A 20,988-nucleotide genomic window follows, 5' to 3' on the forward strand; every position below is an offset into this window, starting at 1 on the left:
ATGTGACTTTTTACATTTACTTATTTGGCTGACGCCTTTATCCAAGACGGTTTACAACGTTTATGATACAATTGGTTACATTTCTTTTCTTTTTCCAATTGGAGCTCAGGCAGGTCAACTGACTTGCTCAGGGTCATACAGTGTAGGCAGTGGGATTTGAACCCACAACCTCAGGTTTTACAGTCCAGTGCATTAACAACCACACTACACTGCCTTTTAAAGGGACAGCTTTGATTAATGGCAGCTTATTTGAACTGTAGAATCGAAGGCCTCTACTAAAAAGTTTACTTTGTTCAAAACATTTTGAAACTAGATTAAACTAAAATGTAATCAGATATCTCCTTCTTCAATATGCTGTCCAGCTAACTCACCTTATCTTTTTCTTTCTTTCATTTAACCCAATTCACCAGAGTGCATATGCTGTCATTTTTTTCCTTCTAAAGACTGGAAGCTTAAAGACTTATTGTTAGGTCCACTTGACATACAGTTCAGTTCAATCTCCTGCAGACATCACAAAACTCCACTGGAGATCCTCAGTGTAGGTGTGTCTCAGAGACGATGTGCAGCTTTGTTCATAATGGTGCTCAGTTTTGCTTTGAGTGTCTCCTCCTCTACTACCTACAGGGGGTCCTGAGTGCATCCTATAAACAAGCCTGCACTTTTAATTAGCTTAGTGATTCATTAGGCATCTCCTGAAGTGATGTTACTAGCCCCGCACATCACAATGTAGAAAATCGCACTGGCCATCACGGAGTTGTAGAAAACATGAAGGATGTCACTTCCCACATTAAAGGAACACGAAATTCGAAAGTCTCAAAAAACTGATAGTAAAGATCGAATGAGCGCAAATAAAGGAAAATTATTCCTAGGTTAAATAATGGAACAGCGAAAAGAGATCAGATATATTGTTTGGATTTAAACTTTAAGTTGGAGACTTGTAGATCATTTAATTTGTGTTGCCAACAGTGAAAAAAAGTAGTGTTTCTTCGCAATGAAGAAGCCTATCAATGAGCATTAAAAGAGTTGTTGATTGGTCAAAGTGAAATCCACATACAGGAGCAGCAGAGACGTGAAGTGCCTGGCGTGTAGCACAGGTCAGGGGGTTGGTGTGCGAAGCGAGCAGGGGGAAAAGCCCCCTAGTTTATTAAAAATCAGAAACTGAAGTCTCACCATTATGTAAGCATATTCAGACCCATACTTTAGTACTTTACAGAAGCCCCATTTGGCAGCAATTCCAGCTTTAGGTCTTCCTGGATAAGTCTCCACAAGCTTTGCACACCTGGGTTTGGGCTGTTTATCCCAATCCTCCTGACACATCTTTTCAAGCTCCATTAGATTGGATGGACAGTGTCTGTACACTACCAGGTCTCTCCACAGAGGTTCTATGGGGTTTAACTCTGAGCTTAGACTGAGCCTCTCATGGACACTCAGAGGCTTGTCCCAAAGTCATTCCAGCTTTGTCTTGGCTGTATATGCTTTAGGTCATCGTTGTGCTGAAAGGTGAACTGTCGACCCAGTCTGAGGGTGCGTGCCCACTGGAGAAGGTTTTCTTCAAAGACCTCTCTGTATGTTGATGCATTCATCTTTCTCTCAATTCTGACCAGGCACCTTGTCCCTGCTGCTGAAAAGCCCCTCCATAGCATGACGCTGCCACCACCATGCTTCACCATAGGGATGGCACTTGGCAGGTGTTGAATTTCCTGGCCTTTGCCAGACACACCATTTCGAGTTCTGCCCAAAGAGTTCAATTTTTGGACAAGATAATCTTCTTCCTCATGCACTCAAGTGTCCTTTAAATGCCATTTGGCAAACTCCAAGTTGAAGTGAGCCATAAGCACCCGGTTAATGGAGTCCTGCTGAGATGGTTGTCCTTCCAACAGTTTCTCCCATCTCAGGAGTGGACTTTTGAAGCTCTGCCAGAATGATCATTGTGTTCTTGGTTATCTCTATGAGTAAGACCCTTTTTGCCCAGTTACTGAGTTTGGTGCAGTCAGCCAGCTCCAGTAAGAATCCTGGTGGTTCCAAACTTCTTCCATTTTACTATTATTGAGGCTGGTGTGATCCTGTGAACACTCAAAACTTTACAAATGGTTTCAATCCCCTTGACCTGTTCTGTGCCTCACCACCAGTTGATCACAGAAATCTACAGAGAGTTCTTTTGGTTTTTGCTCTGACATGCAGTATGAATTGTTCAACTGTCTATGCACAGGTACACATGTGCCAATCTAAATGATATCCAATGAATTTGGTTTACCACAGGTGGACTCCAGTGAAGTTCTAGAAAAATCTCAGACAGAATTAAAGCCAACAGAATGCACAAGAGAACAATTTGAAAACCTACAGTACAGCAAAGGTTCTGAACACTTCTAGGAATGGGAGATTTCAGTTTATGATTTTTAATAAATTTGCAAACCTTTCTGTAATCATGGCTTCAGTTTATAATTATGGGGTATTGAGTGTAGGCTAATGGGCGAAAATGGCAAATGTATCCATTTAAAATGAAATCTTCAAGATAGTAACGTGTGAAGAAAGTGACGAGGTCCCAGTACTTTCTGAATCCACTTTGTCTCCCAATTCTTTATAAAGGCACCATTTGGATTTACATTTTGGCTCCTTGTAGTTACTTTTAGGTGTGGAGATCTGCTGTTCCTATCACAGTACGAGAAATAATGTTTGTTTTGGATAATTCATGGAAAATATGAGCAGGTTTTACGACAAGTCTGACAATCAGTAGGCAAAAGTACGCATGAGTCAATAGAAAAATGTTAAAAGCATCAGAGATCCAATTACCAGGTGCAGCTACACAAGCGTAAAGAAATAACTAAAATTTACCATTAAAGGTAAAATTAGCACACTGTGATAATACAAGCCATTGAAACAAATAAGAGTGAAACGTTTACCGGAAGAACTTGAAAGTGGGGAGTCCAGGGATACAGGGGGCAGAACCTACCAGGACCAGGTTATGGTTTCCTTGTTAATTTAAAAAAGAAAGTTAAAAAATGACAGTTCTCTGTATTCATAAAGTTGTTTTCCAAGATTTGTACAAACCTCGATTGACATTTTAACATGCACAGCATTAGCTTGCAGGGTTTTTTTTTTTTGTGAAGAACACATTAGATATTGTCCATACTTCCTTCTTTTATTAATTTGTATCATTAGTTTGGTGATATAATCGGACCACAACTTTGTTTAAACAATCTTCACACCTACCATCATTTTATGATTATGGTTATTGGTGCCACTGGATCAATGAAAGCAATGACACCTGTTGCTAGTTACATGGGTCAATCGTGATAAGTACAAATGGTGACAGGCACAAGTTTACTTCCAAAGTTTGGATCTCAAACAAAGAAATTACTTTATGAGGAGTTGAGTTTATTCAGAGCTAGATTAACCATTAAGCAAAATAAATACGTGCTTAGGGCATTAAGGGAAGCGAGGGGGTCACCAAAGAAATTTTCCATTGCCAGATTTACCATGGAGCACATGGTGAAACTGAACCAGGTTCCACAAAAAATTAAAAAATGATATACTGTACATGTACACTGACTGGCCACATTATTAGGTACACCTGTTCAACTGCTTGTTAACCAATTATCTAATCAGCCAATCACATGGCAGCAACTCAATGCATTTAGACCAACAGACACTGTCAAGATGACCAGCTGAAGTTCATACTGAGCATCAGAATGGGGAAGAAAGGTGATAGAAGTGACTTTGAATGTGGCATGGTTGTTGGTGCCAGACGGGCTGGCCTGAGTATTTCAGAAACTGCTGATCTACTAGGATTTTCAAGTACAACCATCACTAAGGTTTACAGAGAATGGTGTGAAAAAGGGAAAATACCCAGTAAGCAGCAGTTCACTAGGCAAAAATGCCTTGTTGATGCCAGAGGTCAGAGGAAAATGGCCAGACTGGTTCGAGATGATAGAAAGGCAGCAGTAACTCAAATGAGCACTCGCTACAACTGAGGTATGCAGAAGAGCATCTCTGAACACACAACTCGTCAAACCTTGAAGCAAATAGGGGGCTACACCAACAGGAGACCATATCGGGTGACACTACTGTCAGCTAAGAACAGGCAACTGAGGCTACAATTCACACGGGCTCATCAAAATTGGATAATAGAAGACTGAAAAACGTTGCCTGCTCTGATGAGTCCTGATTTCTGCTGCCATATTCGGATGGTTGTGTTGGAATTGGCATCAGCAACATTAAAGCGTGGATGCATCCTGCCTTATATCAACGGTTCAGGCTGGTGGTGGTGGTATAATGGTGGTGGGGGATATTTTCGTGGTATGCTTTGGGTCCCTTAGTACCAAATGAGCATCTTTTAAATGCCACAGGCTACCTGAGTATTGTTGCTAGCCATGTCCATCTCTTTATGACTGCATTGTCTCCATCTTATTACAGCTACTCCCAGCAAGATGATGCCATGTCACAAAGCTCAGAAAATCCTTTTGTTACCTGTCCTATCACACTTTCTGAACAAACAGAACCTAGCCTAATGTGTACTTCTTTTGTAAGCCACTTTGGATAAAAGTGGCTGCTAAGCAAATAAATGTAACTGTAACCATCTCAAACTGGTTTCTTGAACATGATATTGAGCTCAGTGTACTCAAATGGCTTCAACAGTCACAAGATCTCAATTCAGTAGAGCATCTTTGTGATGTGGTGGAACTGGAGATTCACACATCATGGATATGCAGCCGACAAATCTGCAGCAACTGCGTGATACTATCATATCTGTATGAACCAAAGGTAAAAGTTGGTCCAACCCAGTTCTAGCACAGTGCACCTAATGAACTGGCCGACGAGTGTATATATTCTTCTTCTTCTTTCGGCGGCTCCCATTAAGGGTTGCTAAAGTGGATCATCTTTTTCCATATCTTCCTGTCCTCTGAAATTTGCTCTGTTACACCCATCACCTGCACCTGCATGTCTTCCAAATAATAATAAAACAGTAATAATATAGGTTAATTATATATATATATATATATATATATATATATATATATATATATATATATATATATATATATATATATATATATATATATATATATATCTTGTGAATACAACAAAATTAGAATCTGGTAACTGACACACAGTCCACCGAGGCTCACGTGAATGTTCTTGTCTTGGTCATGTTGGCTGTCACGTTCAGTTGTCCACTGAGAGTGAGTGCAGCTCATATATATGGGGGCACCAACATCTTTTAAATAGCTTAGGATCTGTAAAGGTCTTAATCTGGCCCTATGAGTACTAGAGCTCTTTGATAAAAAATGAAGAATATTTGGGGTTTGTTTTGTATCAGCTGTAATGAATGACAAGTGTGGGCGGGCGTCTAGGCCGGGAAAAGGCCCAACAAACCTTACCTGGCCAGGAGGCTGCCCAAAGAAATATGTAGAGCAGCCCCTGCTGGCCCACAGCCAGGAGATTGGCAGAAGTGGATAAGCTGGTAGGACTTGATTAAGTGACCAGTATAATGGAGAGACAGGGAAAGGCACCCCGACACACAAGAGGGTAGTGTTCCTGGATTAAGGCAGCCATACAAATACCTACAGGGCCTATTGGGAACTGTAGTACCATGGGGCAGTATTGCTGGGTTCTATGGGTGCCACCAGGGGGTACCGCAGTGAATAATGGTCCACACTTCATGGGATTTCTGCTTAACTCAGAGATGCTTCTGATGGACAATGTCATGTAGTCCTGTGTAAAGGAGACAACTCTGCCTCATCTGGCTGAGTTGGAATTGGGTAGAAGAAGGACAGAGTTCGCCTCGGAGGAGTAATGGGAGGAAGGAAGGAAGGAAGAAAGAAAGGAGAGAGAAGGGATTACATGTGCTTATACAATCTATGAAAAGACTTTGTAAGTGGAATAAACTTTGCATCTGAACGTGGGACTTGTGTCGCTGTGGTTGTATCTGGGAGTTTGGGGTGCTGTGATGTCCCCTACAGATCACAGAACATATTTAATTTTTTTTTACTTCAAATTTGGTTTTACATCTTAGTTTTGTTAACTCTCTGGAATCCAATTTGGGAAATACAAGTAAACCAGTGAGACCTCTCAATGAAGACTTCACACCCAAGCATTTTTGCATAAGAGCGCCACACCTAACAGTCCAATGACATTACTGTGTATCTATATTTATATCCAGCATATCCTATACACTGTTATGAACTAGATAATAACTCAACATAATGATTCAACATGTCCTTTAAAGGGGGACACACATTTAAACCCTGGCTAATAATAAAAGGGCATGTAGAATCTTTATAAATGAAAAAAATATTTATTACAAAAAAATGCTCTGTAATAATCCAAGCTTCAAAGAGTACACAAGGCAAAAGGAGTTGCCTGAAGCAATCCTGTAGCAAACAATGTTCTAATACATGATACAAACAGTAGTCAAAAGTACAGAACAAGGGATAAGAAAATTCAGAAATCCACAAAAGCACAAAGTCAATCAAAAATCCAACAAAACTCACCAATGCAAGTGCATTCAATGAACCGCAAGTGACTGTGGATATTCTTTAGCCTTTATAGGGCTGAAGTCAACCCCTTGATGGTGAAGCACAGGTGGCCCTGCCTACTGGGTGATCACCACAAAACACAAGATACATAATGTGACATGTAAGGGGCGCCACTGAGCCACCAAACCTTCTAACAAACCAACACAAGTCCCAGTTTAAAATAATAATTTATTTTAACAAATATCTTCACAGGTAATGCACAAACACAGCACAGGTATTATTCCTCTTGTTCCTTCTACGGCGGCTGTACCACCTGTTGCAGGGTACCTTGGCCCTCTTTTTATGATTTTGACCATGTGTTTTGAGGTCATTGTTCTTCCAATCAATCAGAGATCAATCAGACGCCTCTCTGATAGTACTGACTGATGCATAAAAATCTACCTGTACTTCTCAGGAGTGAAGGGTCATCAGTATCGATTAAATCACCTTCACCTTCAGGGAACCTCCACCTTGCTTTATCCTTGCTTGCAGACTTTCATCCATGTACCGCTCTCCAATCCTTAGGTGGACAATCTGCCATTTGTTATAGTCATAAATATTCAATTTTTGACTCATCAGTCCACAGCACCTGCACCCATTTTTCTACATCCCAGTCCTTGTATTTTTGCGCATGGATGACTCATTTGGATTTACTTCAACCTTGGATCAATGGCTTTTTTTGCCACAACTCTTCCAATATGGTCACTTCTGTTAAGATTTATGCTTTATTTGATATACAGAGTGCAGGGTCAGCAATTGTACAGCACTCTTGGAGCAATTTTCAGTTCAAGGACCTTGCTCAAAGGCCCAATGAAGTAGCATCCTTTCTGGCCATAACTGGATTTGAACCAGCAACCTTCCAGATACCAGTGCAGATCCTTAGCCTCAGAGCCACCATGTCTCCAGACTGTAAATAGGTCTACCAGGGTCCCAGTGGTTTCTGCCAGTTCTGTGCTGAAAGCAGTGCTGGACTCCTTTTGATTTCACAGAGAAATAAGCTTTTAATGGATTCTCATTTGCTGCACTCAGTTTTTAGGAATAACCACTGTGTTTCTGGTCCTAACCATGAGCTTGGATGGCACATCTGGAAACACCTGTCTACTTGGGAGAGACCTTGATGACACAGGAGCTTATCTCCTGTAGCTATGCTCACTTTTGCCATGGTTAAGATTTGCAGGTTATCTTTGCTACTTTCTTCGCTTCGGATTTATTTCTGTGGGAAAGATATGAGATAATCTGTCCTCTTAAGAAGACGAAAGCGAAATTACTAAAATAGATGAAGAACATGCCAGACTACCAAGCGAGACTCTACATAGGAGGAGGCAGGCTCTACATTCAGAATTAAACCTCTTGACAACTAAAGAAACTGAACAACTAATTTACAAATCCAGACATCATTACTATGAACATGGAGAGAAAGCTAATAAGCTTTTAGCTCAACAAATTCACAAGGAAGAAGTGCGCAACGCAATCTCGGTAATCACTAACACGAACGGAGATAAAATCATGGAACACAAAAATATAATGCACACTTTCAGAGACTACTATAAATCCCTATATACTACTGAGTTTAAAGAAGACAATATACAATCTAATGCATTTCTGGATACATTACAGATACCACAAATAGACGCTTTTAGTGTGGAGGAACTTGATATACCTCCGGCATTATCAGAATTACTAGATGCTATAAAGTCACTCCAAGGTGGAAAAGCAGCAGGCCCTGACGGCTACCCTGCAGAGTTTTACAAGAAATTCTCCGCTCAGCTAGCTCCCTCCTATTAGCAACATTTACAGAAGCAAGAGATAACCAATCTCTTCCACAAACCTTTCGCCAAGCACTAATCACTGTCTTTCCAAAACAAAATAAGGACTTATTACAATGTGCATCATACAGACCAATTTCACTTCTGAATAACGTTAAAATACTCTCTAAAATCATAGCTAGAAGGATGGAGAAAGTGCTCCCTCGGTAATATCACAAGACCAAACTGGATTTATTAGGGGCCACACTTATCTTCAAATCTTCGACGCCTGTTTAATGTAATATACTCACCAACTAAATCAAACACCCCAGAAATATTATTATCATTGGATGCAGAAAAAGCATTCGACATGATTGAATGGAAATACCTTTTACTATATTGAGAAGTTTGGGTTTGGCCCAACATTTGTGCATGGATTAAATTACTGTATACTAACCCAGAAGCTTCAGTTTGCATCAATAACATTTGCTCAGACTACTTTAAACTAGAACGATGCCCCTTGTCACCGCTGCTGTTTGCGATTGCCATTGAACCACTGGCAATACATTGTCGAAATACTGATCAGATAAAGGGGATTAGCAGAGAAGGACTGGAACAGAAAATCTCATTATATGCAGATGACATGGTACTGTATATATCGGACCCAGAAAATTCTGTGCCTGCAGTCTTAGCAGCACTCACAGAATTTCAAAAGATCTCTGGTCTCAGAATTAATCTGAATAAAAGTGTACTCTTTCCAGTGAATTCTCAAGCATATAATATTAGATTAGACACCCTACCTTTTATCATTGCAGAACAGTTTAAATACCTAGGGGTAAACATCACAAGTAAACATAAAGCTCTTTATCAACAAAATTTCGCGTCTGCATGGAAAAAATTAAACAAGACTTGCATAGATGGTCAACCCTTCATCTCACACTAGCTGGAAGAATTAACACTGTTAAGATGAATATTCTTCCTAAGCTCCTTTTTTTATTTCAAAACATCCCAATATACATTAATAAATCATTCTTTAAGCAATTAGATTCAACAATAACCTCATTTATTTGGAATTCAAAACATCCACGCATCAAAAGAGCGACCCTACAAAGACAAAAGGCAGAAGGCGGCATGGCTCTACCTAACTTCCAGTTTTATTACTGGGCAGCAAATATACAGGCGATAAGAACCTGGACACAAATAGAAGAACATACACAGGCTTGGACCGCAATAGAAGTAAAATCCTGCAGTACTTCTTTGTATTCCTTGCTCTCTGCTCCAATAAACACACGTTAACGGCAATACACTAATAACCCAATTGTGCTCCACTCACTTAGAATCTGGAACCAATGTAGAAAGCATTTTAAGACGGAGAAGCTTCTATCTGTGGCACCCTGCAAGAGAACCACCTCTTTCAACCTTCACAAACATATGCAGTTTTAATATCTGGAAAAATTTGGAATTAACTTGCTTAGAGATCTTTATATAGACAACGTCTTTGCATCCTATGAACAATTACATTCCAAATTTAACATTCCAGCTACACATTTCTTTCACTATCTTCAAATCAGGAACTTTGTTAAACAGAACCTTCCAGATTTTCCTCATCTTGCACCCTCATCCACGCTGGAAAAATATTGCTCAATCTCAAGGATTAGACTCCATCTCTACAATATATAAAATCATTTTACAATCCCTTCCTTTCAAAGATCCAAGAGGACACTGGGAAAAAGATCTCTCAATTAATATATCAGAAAAGGAGTGGAAAGTAGCAATGCAGAGAATTCACTCGAGCTCCATATGCAAAGCATACAATTATACAACTCAAAATTATATATCGAGCACATCTGTCTCGACTAAAACTCTCAAAATGTTTCCAGGGCATGATCCAACCTGCGAACGTTGCAACCAAGCCCCAGCCTCACTGGGTCACATGTTCTGGGCCTGCACCAAATTAACATTATTCTGGACAAAAATTTTAATTACCTTCAGACAGCCTTGGACTCACAATCCCTCCTAACCCATTAACAGCTGTGTTTGGGGTTCTTCCAGAGGGGCTTAAAGTGGAGAAGGACAAACAAATTGTGATTGCATTCACTACACTGTTGGCACGCAGACTTATTCTGATAAACTGGAAGAACCCAAACTCTCCTCTTTTAAGTCAGTGGGAAACTGATGTGTTATATTATTTGAAATTGGAAAAATCAAATACTCAGTTAGAGGATCTGTACAGACTTTTTCAAAACATGGCAGGATCTAATCAGTAATATTTTAAAATAAGTTTATAAAGCACAGAGAATTTATTAATTTAGGTATGTTTACAAGCCTTAAATTTTACGCGTTTGGCTTGCTCTCTCTCTCAGGGTGGGGATCGATCTGTTCTTAACTAATTCTTTTTTTGTAAAAACTTGATTGCTTTGTATTGATTGTAATAAAATTAATAAAAAAAAAAAAAAAAAAGATTTGCAGGTTAAAGCACCACATTTTGTTTGGTTGTCCTTGTCAAGTTTTGTTCCACCTACACCACTGTATCTGTTTCACCAGTTCATCACTTTGGTTCAAGCAGCGGGTGACTGGACATAGAAGCTCCTTGGTGTGGGAAAAAGTCAATAACCCGTTCCTTGGTTTTGATGATGTTAAGGTGCAGACAATTCACAAAGTTCTCCCATTATCTCCTCTCCTCTGTCTTATCCCCCTTATCAATATGCCCCACAAGTACAGGATTTTCTGATAATTTCTGCTAGTGACCAGACCTCCTGTTATATTTATAGTATGATGTGTACGGAGTGAAGAGTAGAGCAGACAGGCCTGTTCCTTGTGGTGTTCCAGTGTTGCTCACACAGTCCTTGAGTCCCTCAAACTGCAGTCTTGCCCATTATCCAGGGCACCATAGACTCATCCACCTGATTATCTCTGAGTTTACCCCTTAACTGGGATCACTGCAGAAATCAAAACACAGATGCAGATAACTGCATCCTCCACTCCAATCTTTGATAGACAAACTGCAGTGGGTCCAGGTGGTCTACCACAAGAAGGCTCATATAGTCCAGAACCAACCTCTCAAAGGTCTTCATAATGAGAGTATAGTGACCGGACATAGAGACTCTTTGGTTTACTGAAAGTCAATAAGCAGCACAAAGTTCTCCCCCTGACTCCTCTCCTCTATCTAATCCCCCTTATCAACAGACCCCATAAGTGCAGAATCATCTGAGAATTTGTGCCAGTGCCCTGACCTGCTGTTATATTTACAGTCTGAGGTGTGCAGAGTGAGGAGTAAAGCAGACAGGCCTGTGCCTTGTAGTGTCCCAGTGTTGCTCACACAGCCTTTGAGTCCCTCAAACTATGGTCTAGCCCATTATTCAGGACACCATAGACTCATCCACCTGATTATCTCTGAGTTTACCCTTTAACAGGGATCACTGGAGAAATCAAAAAACATAATCCTCACAGTGCTGCCAGCTTTGTCCAGCCTTGTGGAGCAGACAAATAATTACATCCTCCACTCCAATCTTTGTCTGATAGCAAGCTCGAGTGGGTCCTGGTGGACTGTCACAAGAGGACTCATATAGTCCAGGACCAGTCTCTCAAAGGTCTTCATGATGTGAGACATAAGTGCCACTGACCTGTAGTCATTACTAAAATAACTGAAAAAGTATACGATGCAGCCGATCACCTACTGTACACTGCGCATGTAAGCATCAATGGAAAAAGGAAGCGGTAGAGACCTCCTTAAAGGGATCATTAGGGCATTGGCCATGAACAGGCCATTCATCCTAACAACCTCACCCATCCTAATTACCTAGGTTAAGAGCTCTGTAATCAGAATATAAGTTTAATATGTCACCGTGCTCTGTGCAAATATTTTAAATCTGCTTTTCTTTTCTTCTCACATGTACAGCTAACACAAAGCCAGATTTAGCACACAGGAGCTGATCATTTAGAACTGCTAGGCAAGCTTTTTAAGACAAGACAAGCTAAGAACAACTGCAAATGGGCAACGTGCACTATTTCTCTGTGTTAGAGTCAGCATGAAATTGTATCCTCTCTTTGCCTTGTTTGGAATTGCATTATTTACCTAAGTAAGGGCCTGCACATGGAGAAAGAGTATAAAGCCTTGGAACATTGCTCGGCACACCTTTGAAGCCGACGGACGAATGGAAGATAACGTCATCTGATCCTGAAAATCTTTCCAGCGCAGTGACGAAAATGGCAGACTGTATACATCGAGCTCCCACTTCAGTAATAGTTTTGTCATGGCTTCCTCGTCTGTTATGCCACATAAATCGTCACTAAAGAAAGCTAAGTTATTTCTCCTATGTGATTTCTTACCGCCGTATCACTAAGGGAGCCTTTTAATTTCATGTGCATATAGTCTTGGGTTATGTAACATGCTGCAAATACAAAAGAACTTATTCCAACCAGGGAGCTAGCGCCTCCTGCTGGATAGAGGCTCCCACCCCTGGGTTGCCTGCACCTCCCATGGGGTGCGAGATGGCATTTTAGGGGGTGTGACAAAGAGGAAGACTGCGTCATGTTTCGCCAACAGTGAGATGCGTTGTCCAATCTTATTGGGTTGCAGTCAGCGTCTTGCAGTGTGCTGTCATTTGTAGGTTATTAGTTTGTGCTCCTATTCTGTGATATGAGCATTGCCAGTGCAGTTGTCACCTGTGAATGGGCTGCAGAAATGAACATTCTCACAAGTTTCTTGCTGCAGATGGAGCATTCGTAAAGGTGTACTGTAAAAGTGAATAACATTTGTTAAGGGAGTGGAATTCGGACCTTGCAATGACCCACCTTGCATTGATTTCTGTATAAGCCCTGATTTTGAGGGGGCGGGGGTCAACAAGGGGCACCGAATTGGATGCAGCCCCTGCTGTTTACTTTCAGTTCATCTCTCAAAAGTGTGGTCCGGACAGTATCGCAGCAATTTTAACTGTGCTGAGCATTTGTTTTTAAACTGCAGTGCATGTGTTATTGGGAGATAAAGCTAGTTGACTGTGCTTCTTTGCTTAGCAACACAAGGGCACCCGTTGCTTCATGGGGGTCTCCAATGCCACAAACCCCTCGACTGTTGATCGTGTGTCATTTCTTCATGGTGCTTGATGCTTTGTGGGATACTTTAACCTCTGGATTGTCAATTGTGTGTCTTAGCTTCATGAGGGGGACACGTTTACAAGATCGCTGTGCTCTATAAAGATAAATTGCTCAATTTATACAGTACAGTATTTAAATTTTTAACACTGAGCTAAAAGCTTTCTTTTTCAGTTTGTTCACCTGCCGTACTGTATGTGGCTCAAAATTTATAAATTGGACTTCTTCAATGTTGTATCAGTTTTGTAGGGGTTGTGAACATAAATCAAACATTTTCCAGGAGTGCGGGGCATAGAATAGGTTGAGGACCACTGACCTAGATTGTCCAGAATAATTGATAAAGATCCTGGCACCAAAAGCCATTGCTTCCTGTGCTTCCTTTGTTCACAGTACCCTGAATTCCCATTTCTTTTAGTTTGATCAATAACCTTTCTATGTCGTACCTTTTCAAACCCTTCAGAAAATCAAGATAAACGATATCGCATGCACCACTCTGATTGTATCCTTTGGTTGCCTCCTCATAGAACTCCAGCATATTAGTGAAACATGACCTCCCTTGTCTGAACTGTGCTAACTGTTCACTAACACTCCTCTTATTGACATGTGCTGCTTGATCTTCTCCTTAGTAGTTCCTTTCATTAATTCATGTGTAATGCACGTGAAGCTCACTGGCCTATGGTTATTTGGATTAGCCTTTTTTTTTTGTACAACACAATATGCACTGTGTAACCCCCGGTGGACTACAAAAGTACCGCACAGAAATTGTTGTATTTTTGTAGCAGGGCACAAGTGGAAATAACCTGCTGCAAAGAAGAGCGAGAAGCCCAAGTTAGTCCCCTTGAACTGATGGGATTCTCCTTTACCTCAACAGGCCAAGATGGTTGCGTTGTACACTCTGTGTGATGTTTGTGGCCTAGTGTTCCAGTGGGGTGTTCTGTAAAAGAAGTTCTGGCCAAGCAAAGACAATCTAAATAAGCACTGTATTTACTGTATGCCATGAAAAGAATCTACAGTACCTTAGAATCTCCAACTCTCTATGTGGAGTTTGCAGATTCCTTCAGTGTCTGTGGTTTCTATGTTCTCTGGTTTAAGTGAACTTTCTAAATTGGCCCATTGTGAGTGAGGAAGTACAAAAAACCATTGCAAGTGTCCTTAGTAAGCGGTCCATTATGAACCAGACTGACAGTCTGTTATGTGGACTTTGCTGTAAGGTGCACTAATAACAGAGTACCTTGAGGAGGTATATAAACCATCCTGATGAAAAGAAAGTTCTGTTTTATTGAAGTTTTACTTTATTTCAAGTTAATTATTAGGTTTTGTTTATAAGAAGGGGAAACCCCTGAGGTTATATAATACCATCCCAGTTACATATTAACTAATGATTCTTCTGCTACTACTGTCCTTGTGTAATTGCTGCGATTATTTGAGTGCATGAAAGAGAAAGATATATAAAGGAAACAGAGCAGGTTAGTTACCAAGGACCAAGGAAGAAGGTAAGCTGAAAGCTATAACTATATATGTGTGTGTGTGTTGTATGTCTCATTATGTTCACTGTATATGCATATACTGTACATTACATATTAGATAATATATTGCACTACAAACATATACATGTAAAATCTCTATATATATTTGCACTGAAGAACTTTAATAATATATATATATATATACATATATACTGTATATATACTACTGTATATCTATATGTATATCTAAATCTATACAAATGTCTCTATATCTATATATGTACGTATTTATTTATTTTAGTAAGTGTATGTATAATTATATCTATAGGCTGCCCATTGCATAGGTGGAATATACATACACTGGCCATGGTACCTGTTAAAAAATAACTAAAAAATATTTGCTATCTTTTACCTTACATGTACCTTTAACGCCTCTCCTCTGTGTGTGAACATCTCTTCACCAGCATTCCCTTTCTCAAGAGCATTCCCATAAAGCCTCCTTGTCAGACTCTATCATTATTTTCGACTGATTTTATACTTTCCGTCTTTTAAAGTGACTTTCTCAACGTGCTCCTTGTGCGTCTCACACTCTCATTTCCTCCCAGGTTGCCTCACAAAAGCCAAACTGACCAATCAGATTGGTCAGAGGAACTGGACACACAGACCTTAGTGTTTTATTATATACCAGATGCAGACACACTGGATTGATGTCCTGGTCAGGATGGAGTATGTTCCCTTTACCAGACTGGACTTTAAAATGGACTGTATGTGCCCATTGATACCTCTAGATTGAAAGTGTCTTTCAACCAGCATACCCATGCACACACATACAGGGCAAGGTGGGAACTGGAGTCCTATTGGGCAGCCCTGCTGGGTTATGCTTATGCATGTGTAGTGAGGGGTAGCTACAAGGAATGGCTGTTTTTACTTTGAAAGGCTTCCACCTGACCCAGAGGTGCTTCCTTCATGTAACAACTAGCACTGACAGTACTCCTGTGTCTGGCATTTAAGGGACCACCTCATCCCGCTTGGGGAATTGGAGTCAGTAGGAGGAGGACAACGCTGACTGAAGGAGGAGGTCTGGGAGAAAAAGGAAAGATTTGTGATCTGTGATGACTGAATGGAAGACATAAATTTAAAATTAAAAGTTTACAAATGAGTAAAAAAAAAAAGGTGCGCATGATGGTGCCAAAAGAACAAAATATCAGGTTCATTGGTTCAGGAACCTTTCTTGGCTTATAAAGCCTCGCAAACTCATAGTAGGAAGGAGTTCCATCCTGAGTTCTGTTCTCCTAATAAGTGACACCTCAGCAGGGTTGGAGTCATTTGCCCTCACTGGACATCTTCTCAGCACTGTGGAGGGAACAAAAGAAGATAAGGTTAGCACCAGGTACATACCTAAGAAGAAGACTGGAGTCAACACATAGTCTTTTAAGAAGAAGCCAGACCAAAAGTGGCAGGGCCAAGGAACTGTGACATGGAAATGACGTCACTGCCGGTCATCTGAATTATAGGGGTGAGAGGAAGAGAAGCATTTGGCAACAGCGCCAACCCTCAACTCAGGGTGGAGTTACCATTAGATAAGCCTTCAAGTTGTCTCCCAACTGCACATGTGGCAATTTATATACTGTACAATATATATATTTATATATACAGTGATCCCTCGCTATAATGCGCTTCGACTTTCGCGGCTTCACTCCATCGCGGATTTTAAATGTAAGCATATCTAAATATATATAACGGATTTTTCGCTGGTTCGCGGATCTCTGCGGACAATGGGTCTTTTTATTTAAAGTACATGCTTCATCAGTTTGTTTGCCCAGTTGATTTCATACAAGGGACGCTATTGGCAGATGGCTTAGAAGCTACCCAATCAGAGCATGTATTACATATTAACTAAAACTCCTCAATGATATACGATGTGCTTCCCCGAGCGGATTGTTTGCTTTTCTCGGTCTTTCTCTGCGCCTGACGGAGGGGGTGTGAGCAGAGGGGCTGTTTGCCTAGAAGATATGGACGCTCCTCTAAGAAATGCCGCTTTATCGCGGTGGCCCAAAAGCACGTATTGATTTTTTGATTGTTTGCTTTAATCTCGCGCTCTCTCTCTGACGTTCTCTGCTCCTGACGGAGAGGGTGTGAGCAGAGGGGCTGTTTGCACAGAGGCTGTTTGTTTAGAAGATACGGAGGATACTCTAAAAAATGCTGAAAGACTACCTTCACATTGCTCCCTTCTTTGAAGCTGCTTTATCGCGGTGCTCATACTTAAAAGCCCAACAGCACGTATTGATTTTTTGATTGTTTGTTTTTCTGTCACGCTCTCTCTATTTCTCTTGACATTCTCTGCTCCTGATGGCACTCGTTTGAAGAGAAGATATGTTTGCATTCTTTTAATTGTGAGAAAGAACTGTCATCTCTGTCTTATCATGGAGCACAGTTTAAACTTTTGACTAAAGGTGTTATTTCATGTCTAGAGGGCTCTAATAATGTTAACAGTGGGGGAGAGTTTATAAGGGCTTAAAATATATAAAAATAACCATACAAACATATGGTTTCTACTTCACCTATCGCGGGGGATTCTGGAACGCAACCCCCGCGATCGAGGAGGGATTACTGTACTGTATTTGATAAACATAGAATGACACAGTAGTGTAGTTGTAGTACATCTGCCTTGCAACAAGGAGTTGTGCATGGAGTTTGCATGTTCTCACCATGTCCGTGCTGGTTTCCTCTGAGTGCTCCCATTTCTTCTCACAGATATGCAGGTTAGGTGAAGTGGCATTTCCAAATTGGCCTTAGCGTGCACGTGTCTGTGTGTTCACCCTGTGCTTAACTGGTGTCCCATTTAGGGATCATTTCTGCCTTGTGCCTAATGCTTGTTCGGATGGACTCCAGATGCCGTGCAATCCTACCATAGATAAGAAGGTTAGGATGAATAAGTGGATGGAATGTATCTTGAATTTAAAAAGTTTATATGTGGCTGATATCCTTCTCCAAGGCAACTTACAAGATCATGATACACTATGACAGTTTTTAGATATTTTTGACAGGCAAGTTAAGTGACTCACTCGTGTCAAACACAGAGTCAGAGTAAGGAACTGAATTGACAGCCTTGGAGTCTGAAGTCCAGAATCATAGTCATTACAGCACATTACCTGGCCTTGTGGATTTTCTGACATGTCTTTGTTCATCTATCAGTACGAACAGAACACAGTCAGTAGAACGTGTCCTCTGAGCAGGTCTTTTATGCAGTTTGCTACTGTCCAGTCAGTCTTTATCTTTTTTATAGGCAGTCTTGGAAGTCCTTCGTGTTGTGAGCTATCCATGAGAAGGCTGCACAGTCTTTTCTGTTTATTTTATTACTACTGTTGTACAGAGCTGTTAGATACCTGGCTTACTTCATCTGTTAACCCTGCACAATGTTGGCGCTCCTCTTATCACTTTCATTAATGGCATTTTTCAGATTACTGAAGTGTTATCTTTTGGGCATTTTATTGGATGGTGGTCCATTGTGACACTAATGGGAACGAAAATTCAAGACTGGTTGGCTGTCAGACCAGCAATGAGTTTCTGAGCTCGGTTAAAAGTGATTTCAAGTTTAAATCTTGTCAAGTCTCCATCTAAAATGCACACAAACAATGACAGACATGTGATGAGGACACTGACTGACTACTTTATCACATGGAAAGGGACGGATGCATATATAATATAATATAATATAATATAATATAATATAATATAATATAATATAATATAATATAATATAATATAATATAACCAGTAATGGCGCACTGCATGATAACATGCAATAAATACACTTGACTTGAGCATTCCTAGTTCTCATCCTCTTTCTCTGTACGTTTAGCATTCGTTTGCTCAAAGGTTGATGCGCTTGCTGCTTCCTGAGCAGCTCTTCTTGTCTCCACCCTAGTAGCCCGCTTTTTCTCTTCTTTTGTCGGCATCTTTTTTGCATTAGAACTTATTAAGTCAGTGTTTGTGTTGCAATTACTTAGTACGTTTTCTTTAGTTTTTCACTTAAGCCAGCACTTAAATCTTCAATCTGCCTCAAGAATGATTTCCTTTCCTTACTGGACTGTTTTGACTTGACACAACATGTTGATTTTCCCACCTACTCTGGTGGCCATATACTGGATCTGATCTGCACTTCTGGGTTATCTGTTGCCAACATCTACAGCACTGATTTGGGACTCTCTGACCATAAAACAGTATTTTTCACTGTCTCACTGTCTTTCCCTCCTCTTACCTGTAAACGACAAATTTCTTACAGAAACCTTAAAAATATCTGCCCCTCTATCCTTTCTGGATCCATTTCTGATCTTTTACTGTCTGCACCTATTCCGTCAATGTTAGATAGTCTTGTTGACCACTATAACTCAGCCCTTCATTCAGCATTCAGCATTAAAACATAAGGAGGTTTCCTCTAAACGTTCAGCTCCTTGGTATAACTCAGAATTGCGATCTATGAAAACAGCTGGCCGACGCCTTGAGAGAATGTCACGTAAGACTGGCCTCACCGCGCACATCCAGGCTTTCTCTGACCACCAAAGAGCTTACAGAGAAGCACTAACTGCTGCTAAGAACACCCACTATGGCAGAATAATAGAAAGAGGCCACAATAACCCACGGGTTTTGTTCTCTGTAGTTAATTAACGACTCCAACCCGCATCTGGCCCAACTACCTGTTCTACGGAAGTATGTGAGGAATTCCTCCACTTTTTCCATAACAAAATTAAAGATCTAAATAATTCAACTAACATCATTACATCATCTGTTTATATCTCTCCCTGTTTTCCCACTCCATCCAGTTCCTTCTCTAATTTCTCGCCAGTCACATCTGCGTTTGTTAATAACCTGCTCTGTAAGATGAGGCTGACTACTTGTGTACTGGACCCCATCCCCAGCACACTACTTAAATCCTGCCTTTATGCCATAATCCCGACTGCTACAACAATAGTAAACTCATCCCTTGACACTGGCTCTGTGCCGCTCACTTTTAAAATCGCTTCTGTAACCCCAATGTTAAAAAAGTCTGGTCTTGATGCTGACAATTCATCCATCTTCCAACCCGCTGAATCCGAACACAGGGTCACGGGCGTCTGCTGGAGCCAATCCCAGCCAACAAGGCAGGAACCAATCCTGGGCAGGGTGCCAACCCACTGCAGGACACACACAAACACACACTAGGGCCAATTTAGAATCACCATTCCACCTAACCTGCATGTCTTTGGGCAGAAACCGGACCACCCGGAGGAAACCCACGCAGACACGGGGAGAACATGCAAACTCCACGCAGGGCGGACCCAGGAAGCGAACCCAGGTCTCCTAACTGTGAGGCAGCAGCGCTACCACTTCACCACTGTACCACCCTACAATTTCTGGCCTATTTCCCACTTACCTTTCCTGTTAAAAGCTCTTGAGTGTGTTGTAGCCTCCCAACTCACCAATTACTTAACCACTAATAATTTGATGGAACCCTTTCAATTTGGTTTCAGGGTGCAGCACAGCTGTGAAACTGCTCTGCTATGGGTAACCAATGATCTGCTTATTGCAGCAGACTCTGGACAAACCAGCATATTAATTCTGTTAGACCTCAGTGCAGCATTTGACACTCGGTTCAGACATGACATTCTACTGTCCAGAATGGAGAACATGCTGGGTATCTCTGGCACTGACCTCCAGTGGTTCAAGTCCTATCTGAGTGACAGGCAAGAGTTTGTTAGTCTTGGCAACAGCAGATCCAGCTTGGCGCCAGTCACACAAGGAGCTCCCTAGGGCTCTGTCCTCGGCCCTCTTCTCTTCTGTATTCATATGCTTACCCTTGGCCATATTATTCGTAACTATGGACTGGGCTATCATTTTTATGCAGATGATACTCAACTCTACTTCAATGTTAAAAGTGGGACTTCATCAGAGCTTTTTCAGCTCACAACCTGCCTTAGTGAAATTAAAACCTGGATGGAGCAGAACTCTTTAAAATTAAATTGCAACAAAACTGACCTCCTGCAAATTGGGACTAAAATGCAACTTAATAAAATGAGCTCCTTCCCAGTCCATCTTGGCGGTGATCTCATCAGACCTGCCTCCACTACAAACAATCTTGGTGTCATTTTTGATTCCTCCCTTTCTTATTCAGCCCACATAAATCACATTAAG

At 40.9% G+C, this 20,988-nt stretch overlaps 1 protein-coding gene across 3 annotated transcripts in view; it reads left to right on the plus strand.

Moving 5' to 3' along the window:
• The first annotated feature begins 14,783 nt into the window (after positions 1-14,783).
• Positions 14,784-20,988, plus strand: part of LOC120530043 (putative protein TPRXL) — a 37,196-nt gene continuing 30,991 nt past the window's right edge. For 2 of the 3 annotated variants that reach the window (XM_039754201.1, XM_039754203.1), the window contains exon 1: positions 14,784-14,844. The gene's annotated coding sequence lies outside the window, so the exon portion shown is untranslated. The remainder of the gene's footprint in view (positions 14,845-20,988) is intronic. The other variant, XM_039754202.1, reaches the window with a different exon arrangement.

The sequence above is a fragment of the Polypterus senegalus genome, chromosome 5 (genome assembly GCF_016835505.1).
Source record: "Polypterus senegalus isolate Bchr_013 chromosome 5, ASM1683550v1, whole genome shotgun sequence".
Taxonomy (NCBI): domain Eukaryota; kingdom Metazoa; phylum Chordata; class Cladistia; order Polypteriformes; family Polypteridae; genus Polypterus; species Polypterus senegalus.